This window comes from Nothoprocta perdicaria, unplaced genomic scaffold, assembly GCF_003342845.1.
Source record: "Nothoprocta perdicaria isolate Ctin4 unplaced genomic scaffold, notPer1 scaffold_255, whole genome shotgun sequence".
Lineage (NCBI taxonomy): Eukaryota > Metazoa > Chordata > Aves > Tinamiformes > Tinamidae > Nothoprocta > Nothoprocta perdicaria.
This window is the reverse complement of record NW_020455483.1, coordinates 801,602-809,835: the sequence shown is the minus strand read 5'-3', so window position 1 is coordinate 809,835 and position 8,234 is coordinate 801,602. Positions and strand designations below refer to the sequence as shown.

The 8,234-nt window shown below is 39.8% G+C and overlaps 1 protein-coding gene across 1 annotated transcript in view; it reads right to left on the bottom strand.

Annotated features, from left to right (window-relative positions):
- The window catches only part of NLGN4X (neuroligin 4 X-linked), a gene marked incomplete at its 3' end in the record, with an annotated part of 172,186 nt that extends 171,088 nt beyond the window's left edge, over window positions 1-1,098 (bottom strand). Inside the window, exon 1 of the mRNA XM_026040403.1 lies at window positions 742-1,098. The remainder of the gene's footprint in view (window positions 1-741) is intronic.
- Window positions 1,099-8,234: the final 7,136 nt, after the last annotated feature.

The following is an 8,234-nucleotide window of genomic DNA, read 5'->3' as shown; positions in this document are numbered from 1 at the left end:
GGGGGGGGATGGGGGAACGGGTGAACCGCTTAATCCAAGACGAGCCAAGATTTCCGCTCAGCAGCCTCCTCCCTCCTCGTTCCTCCCCTCACCCCCTCCCTTTTCTCCTCTGTGCTGGTGGCGGTGCTGGTGAGGGAAGTGGTTAACCAGAGCCCTACGTGCTGGCAGGGTTTTTCCCCCAAAACCCTGGGCGCACACGCGGTGCCTCTCCAGCCCCTCTCTACGTTTGCTGGAAACAGGCTCTGCTTTTTCTCTCTCTCTCTCTGTATTGCAGATATTTTTTTTTTTCCCTGCTCTCCTCCACAGTCTTCTGTTTATTTGGCTGGAAGGCAGAGCTACTTTGTAAACATCTCACACAGAACCTCAGAGCCTTTTCCAAATAGCTGATTGCAGCAAAATGCCTCCAAACAAATTATGGTGCAAGGGGGCTAGTGGGGGCGAGACCGAAGAGGACAAAAATGAAATAAATTTGCATAAATATGCATATGTGACAGTGAGATCGCATCTGATGGTGGTGGTGGCAGAAAGAAAGTATCGCTTTATAATGATATGAAAAGTAAAAGCCCAGACGACTGCAGCAAACTGCTTGCCCTTTACCAGAGTACCGACTGCAACACCTCTCCCCCTCCCTGCACCCCGCACCCCGCTGGAAGAAAAAAAAAATAAAAAAAAAAAAGATAAAAAGCAACAGGGAAAAAWAAATGAAAATGAACATGCAGATGGTGTATCCAGTGCTCCTACCTTAACACTGCAATAGCTGCAGATACATAAGGGTCTTTTTTACATCGCCAGGAAATCCTCTCAGGGTATCTTACAGCCAGAATCATTCACACACGGTTCCTGCTCTTCTTTTTGGAATCCAAAGCGATTTGCTGCTCCAAAGGAATGCAATGGCCACAGAGAAAAGAAAAAAAAATTAAAAATAACAACAGGAAAAACAACAACACTGGTTTGGAAGGAAACTTGTGCTTGCAGTTGGAAGCGACCTACATTCAGGCAGAAAATTCATTACAGCCAGTGCGAGAGAGAGAGTTGGGTCTGCGCGTTCGAGCTCTGATTGCCTATGCAGAGAGACAGAGATGGGGAGAGAGACTGATCTGCAAGGAAAAGAGAGCTCGAGGAGAGAGAGAGAGAGGTCCAGGCTGTACCAAGCTCTCTCCTCCTGCTATTGGACCAAACTGAATGAAATTTCCTGAGCCGGCAGCCAATAGCTCTCCGCAGTCTGCCCCATCACTACAGAAACCGTATCTCCATCCACAACCCCTTGCAAAGAGCATCTAATCCGAGTGCAGAGCAGCGAGGACCGAATTATCCAGGGTGGCTGCACGGTTGAACAGGTGGGCGTTTTACACATGTGCAATTGCGGGGGGGGGGGTGGAGTTGAAGGGTGTGTGGGGGGAAGCACACCATTTTTGCTGTTGCTCTTCCTGCTCCAGTGACTTATGCAAGTGCAGTCCTTGTTAACCCTTTAAAGCAGCAGTTGCTGCAGAGGGTAGCTCAAGTGGCAGCAGGACCTACCTGCTGTGATGAAATGTGCTCATGCTGCCTGTCAGTCACTGAAGTGMTGTGCTCCTGTCACCTTTCCTCCCACAGAAATATAGCAAAGTAGACATATGCCCARTAGACAGATATTTCAGTTAGATTCTTTTTTTCCTTAAGGAAACTAGCTGTTTGAAGTCCTTATTTTAGTCAGCTAAACACTGTTGCAAAGGTCAAGTGTAAAGGCTGAAGAGGGGGCCCTGTGTTTAGTGCTCTGTACTACAAATGAGGAACTCTGGTTTACATCTTGCCTRTAATTTCAAACAGAAGGTGCTGTAACAAATACATGCTCAGGCCTCCAACTGATGCCTTGTTTGACTGCACAGTATGTTCCTTTGGTCAGTTTAATAATGGCACTTAGTATTACCCAAAGTGTGCAATCCTGAACTGAAACCAGCTGAGAGTTGCCTGAGTTTCCCCAAGCCAAGAACAAAAGGGTAAAGGGCTCTTGACAATCTTTGCATAATTCTAAACAAAGATCCAATTTGTTCCATAATAAGCCTTCCTGTCACGAGACATAGATTAGCCTTTAGACACTGAGTCTTTGACATTTTAAAACTATGAAAAAAGAAAAATACAACTCTGAGAGTTACCTGCTCTCTTTTGCTTTGTTCTAGGTTCCTTGTTTCTACCTACTTAGCCAATTATGGCAGATCCTTAGAGAAGAGCAGAAGACAGCACTTTGGGTACTCATATCTGGATTCTGGCGCAAGTGTTGAGGTGTTGACTTTACCATTTCTTTGCCTTTTTTTTTTTTTTTTTTTAGGTGATAAAATGTATGTTGTCTTATTCAAGACACCATCTAGAAAACAGCAGCAGACCAGACAGATGTATGTGTTTGTCTTGTGTAACTTATATAACTTTTTCAGCATCACCTTAGGAAGGCATATTTTGCTTGTAGATGTTGTAAATCGGAGCATAGATATAATTCACTGCCTTAAAAAAAACACTTCAAGCAATGCAACAGCTCCATAAAACTGTTAACTTATTTGCCAGTGAAATAATTATTTTTGTATGACTTAATTACATGTTTTGCCTTACTTATTTTAAGTGACTCTAGTAGCAGGTGTTCATGCAAGTGAATTTTACTGCTTTTGTTATTTTAATAATGCACCCAGAATGTGCAACCAATCACGTTGCTCGACTGAGTGAACATTCTGACACATTTAGAAAAGATGTCATCTTGCACTGCCATCTGTCCCAAATTTTGCAGGACAGTCTTTATTTTGATGAGTATGTCATGCGCTTTACAAAATAGATTTGGAGGTTATTAAAGTATGCACTAGTTAATTTGAATAATGATCTCCCACCTGTGTTGGAATGAGGAGGCAGTTTATTAAAGGCTACTGTAAGATCACTTCCAATGTTTCCAACTCAGTCGTAAATATCCACAAGTACATGGCTAAAATCAAACCTTTCATAGACTCTACATAAGTATATGATAGATCAAAAGTGAAAGATCTTGTCTTCCTTTCCCTTCCCACTAAAAAAGGAAAAAGGATTTAAATAAAAGACATTTGGTCAGATGAGTATAATTAACCCTCCCTTTCTCACAACTTTCAAAAAGCTAAATGTACATCTGAAAGTTGTGGATTACTTGAGATGGCAACAGCAGCAATCCACTGCATGCTTACAACAGTAAGCAGGAGACCAGGAACAATCACTCCAGAAGAAAAATGCCACTTGCTAAATAATGCTATCACTTGTTACAAGGAGACATTGTGTTCTAATATTAACCCAAGTTGACTCTCCTTGTAAACAATGAAATCTAAAGAAATCACAGTACATGACAGTTTGACCGAAGACAGGCCAAACTCTGCTGGGTTCCATCCTATGACACTCCATTTTGTGACTGTCAAAGCAAAGCATGATTTGGTCTCCCATGTCCAATTACTGGAAATTTTCTACAAATTTATTTTTAGACAGATTTATTGTCTTGCATACTAATGCTAAGAGTAACCACACACACACACACAAACACACACACACAAAACATAAAGATACCCATTGAAAAAAAAAGAAACTGTATCTCAAATCTTTTTTTAATTTTGGCTAGTTATTCAAATAAGTTATATTCCAAACACAAACTTGAAGCAGAGCAAGAGGGGCTTTCTATTTGTGCCTTTACTCTCTGCTCTGTTGTCTGCATCATCATCTAACTCAGATATTCATTTGCCAAATATTCATTAGGCCAATGTACTTTCATTTTCTTTTGTACAAGAATGAACCAATGCTTGCATATTCTCAATACAATTCCTGCAGTTAGAATAGAGTTTCTCACCAGTTTCATTGTTCAAGAGGCTCATCTTACACAGGCTGAAATCCATAAGGCATTTTCACTTTAGAGAAGAAGGATGAGAGTAGATAGCAGATGTATTCCTTGGTAAGACTTAAAGCAAATGAGACCTCCAAAAGAAATTCATGCCTACCTACAAAACAGAAAAAAAGTCCATCAGGCCCTCCAAGCAAACATGAAAAATATGCAGAGTTAATTCTGAAGTAAATATACAGAAAAGAGATATTTGGGGAAATAGTGGGCATTTCCTAGTTGCATACTTTTAAAATGTTGCACTTTATAAAAATGTTTTATTTCATATGTGGCTTATCTTCATATCATTTGGTGATCTATAACTATTTCATAGAAAATTACAGAGGTTTAGAGAAATAACAACTAAAAAAGCATATATATATTACCAAATTCAAAAATGCTAATAAAATGCACACTGCTGTTTTGCTACATGTCATATAAGTGACAAATATGCTACAGAATCTCATCCGTACAGCCAGACTACTTCATGATGTACTATAAGAATAAATACTCAGTAGAACCTTCCAAGAACATGTTCCTGACTTTTTAGTTACAATCTATTTCCAAGATTTCAGCCTTGGAAAAATGGACACAGTTGATAGGCTCAGGATTTCCTTGCATAAAGTTAAAGATTGATTATAATTATCTACCAAGACCTTTTACAACATTCGGGCTAAGTGTTTTGTCAGGTAATTTTTTTTTTTTTTTTTTTTTTTTTTTTTTTTTTGTTAAGCCAACAAGTTTCTTTTGAACTGAAGGGTGCAAGTTGATAAATTGGTAACAACAACAAAAAGTAAATATTTCAGGTTGTGCAGATCCTACTTTACCTGCCTTCATTTTAGCAATGGATAATTATTCTCGCTGTCAGAATCACGTTCCTGATCTGTAGTCTTAAAAAACTTGGACTTCATTTTGACTTTGTCTGTTAAAATAAAGAGCCTTTTGCTATTAATTTCTTTCAACTTACATGCTTACAGATCATTATTAATCACCCCTTAACCTTCTTATTGTTGAGATAATTGGATTCTACTTCTTCAGTCTCTTACTGCAAGGCAGATTTTCCAGACCGTGATTCATCCTTTGAAGCCTTTTCTCAATCTTCACCATTTATCAACATCTTTTCTAAAGTGTAAACTCTGAAATAGGATGTAGTATTGTCATTCTACACATATTAATGCAGTATTTTACTGTGAACTTTCATTTTTATTTATCCAAGGATCACATTTGATCTTGGCTTATTGTTCCTGGTTACTGATCATGATTTATATTTTTTTTCTTTCTGATTTACAAAAAGTCTAWCTCTTATCGTTAAGTGGGACCTATGTTGTCAGTTTTAATACACACATAATTCTATTAAGAGATCAGTTTAGTATGGGGTGCTGTCTATGGACAGGTGTTCAGCCATCCTGGTATTTCTGTCTTCTGTCAGCATCATGGAAGCGCATCCCTCCATTATCAATATGCCTGTCTAGCTTTATTTCACACAGAAAAAAAAAATATATGAGTTGCCAGAGCTGACACTGAATTGGAAACTGACTTCAGTCCTCTTGTTTCTTCTGTTTCCATTCATGATCATTCAAAACAAGGTTCTTCCTTTCACCAGAAACTAAATCCAATTAAGGAGTCAAACTGTGGTTCAATATCTGACAATACTACTTAGCATTTCCAAACCATAGTATCTCTAAACTTCAAATATCCCTCAGAGATGAACAAGTTACTTGTGAGATGTGTTTACTAGTTATTTTCATTTTACATATTTGAAAAGTGACAGAAGCTTTAGAGGGTATTTTTTTGTGAAATTAATTTTGGGCAGATAAAAACTTACTCTACCCACAAACTGCGTTGACCAGAAACCAGAATTTCATCAACACAGCACAAAATCTGAGGTGTTATTGCTATAGTGAATCAAGACAACCCCTGCACACGTCCACAGATTATGTCTCTGCTGACATTTTGTTCTGTAGGCTCATTGGAGGACAGAGCTTTCTCTCTTCTCTATTATGCACCGTATATCTACAGTGTGATCAGGGTCCTTGGGTGCTACTGCGGATAATAAAATTAACTTCATTAAAAAAGATTGCTTTGCTCCTAGCACAGGCAAAAAGACAAACCTATGCCTTCTTCAACAATAAGCCTAATTATTCCCTGTGCAGTACAATCAGCTTATTTTTTAAAGTTAATATGGTTAGAGTTTGATTCAGATTAATACCTTTCTGGAAATTCTGTGTAGCACTCACATAGAATCATAGAATGCTTAAGGTTAGAAGGGACCTCAGAGTCATCTAGTCATCTAGTCCAACCCTCCCTGCACACGCAGGGTCACCTAGAGCACATGGCACAGGGCTGCATCCAGGTGGGTTTTAAAGATCTCCAAAGAAGGAGACTTCTACAACCTCTCTGGGCAGCCCGTTCCATTACTCTGTCACTCTCACTGTTAGGAAATGTTTTCTTAAGTTCCTGTGGAACTTTCGGTGTTTCAGTTTGTGGCCCTTTCCTCTAGTGCTATCAGTGGCCACCACTGAAAAGAGGGTAGCCCCATCCTCCTTACTCTCTCCCTTTAGGTATTTATAATCACTGATAAGATCCCCTCTCAGCCTTCTCCAGGCTGAAAAGACTCATCTCTCTCAGCCTTTCTTCATAGGGCTGTTCCAGGCCCCTGATCATCCTCATAGCCCTGCACTGGACTCTCTCCAGTAGCTCCACATCCCTSTGGTACTGGGGAGCCCAGAACTGGACACAATACTCCAGATGTGGCCTCACCAGGGCCGCATAGAAGAGGATGATCACCTCTCTTGACGTCCTGGAGACACTCTTCTTAATGTACCCCAGGATTACATTTGCCTTCTTGGGCATGAGGGCACACTGCTGCCCCAGCTTGTCATCCACCATGAGGTCCAGGTCCCACTTGACAGAGGTGCTCTCCAGAAGGTCAGTCTCCAGCCTGCATTGGTGTCTGAGGTTATTCTTCCCAAAGTGCACTTTCCCTTGTGGAACTTCATGAGGTTTCTCACTGCCCAGTTGTCCAGTATGTCCAGATCCCTTCTGGATGGTGGCACAGCCCTCTGGGGTATCAGCTGCTCCTCCCGTTTTCCTSTCATCAGCAAACCTGCTGAGGGGCACTCTGTCCCTTCATCAAGGTCATTGATGAATAAATTGAACAGAACCGGACAGAGGACTGACCCTTGGGGGACACTACTAACCACAGGCCTAGTGGCATACATGTATATCTTACACCTTAACTTTATTTGAACAGCACAGGAAAGAAAACAGAAATAACATTAAATGAAAGCCAAGAGAAATGAGTTGCACTCTTTAAATACRTAACAGCAATGCCAGAGTCCATATTGATGTACAAGTCAGTTCTCTTCTGCAACTCAGGTATCATCTACAGCCACAAAATTAAGGATTTGGACTTTCAAAACTAAACATAATAGCTCTGCAGGTAACTCCTTTGACAATTGGTGATCTGTAAGATGCTGTTCACAGACCTCTGTACTTCAAAAGAACACTACAGCTCTAAGCTTCAAAAGGCAAGAATGATTTCTGCAGAAATTATTCTTGGAAGTTGTTAGAAAATCTCCTGCTCTTGGATTACAAAAAGAGTCAATTAGAAGATTAGAAGTATTAGAATTATTTTTCTCTTTCCAAAATAATTAGATGAAAGACAGTGTCAGTTTTAGGTAGTGATACCCTTTTCTGAATGTCCTTCTCAATGGATTATATCATTCATGCTCTTCCTAGTCAAAATAATCCTGTTTCTTTTGCTACCCAAAGTACAGTTTCAACAGGAAGGTAGAGAGTTCTTTCTACTGAAGCTAGCTTCTATTGTACTGCGATCTTTTGAGAATGTATTTTTGAAATGCCACAGATTGAAAGATTGAAGCCATGTCTCCTAACTTCTCTCACTGAACGCTTGAGTAAGAGAGAGCTATTATATAATGACCAGGCAATTTTGGAAGCATTAATGTCTCTGACAGTGACTTTTGCAAGAAGATGCTAGTATGCATGGGTATTCTTTGAAAATGCCTTGGCTATCAAGACACTTGCAGGTCCTAGGTGTGAGATCCTTAAGGTATGAGAACACTGTCAAACTGTCTGTCACCTGAGTTATAGAGAAAAGGTAAATCTGTTCTACTACCTTAGCTGCAAGAGTGATCTTCAGCAACAGAACAGGAACAAAACAAAAAAACCCACCAACAACAAAAAAGGAAATTCTGGAATATTATCCTAAACAGCATCAACTTAACTGTCTGCTAAATGAAAGAAAATCAGAGTCCTAACTCTGGATATAAAATAAGTTTATCAAATGAGTGGTAACTCATTAAGGCACAATAATTTGGACACATTTGTTTGGGTGCTCATAGTTAATTCCCTGGTGGTCTGAGTG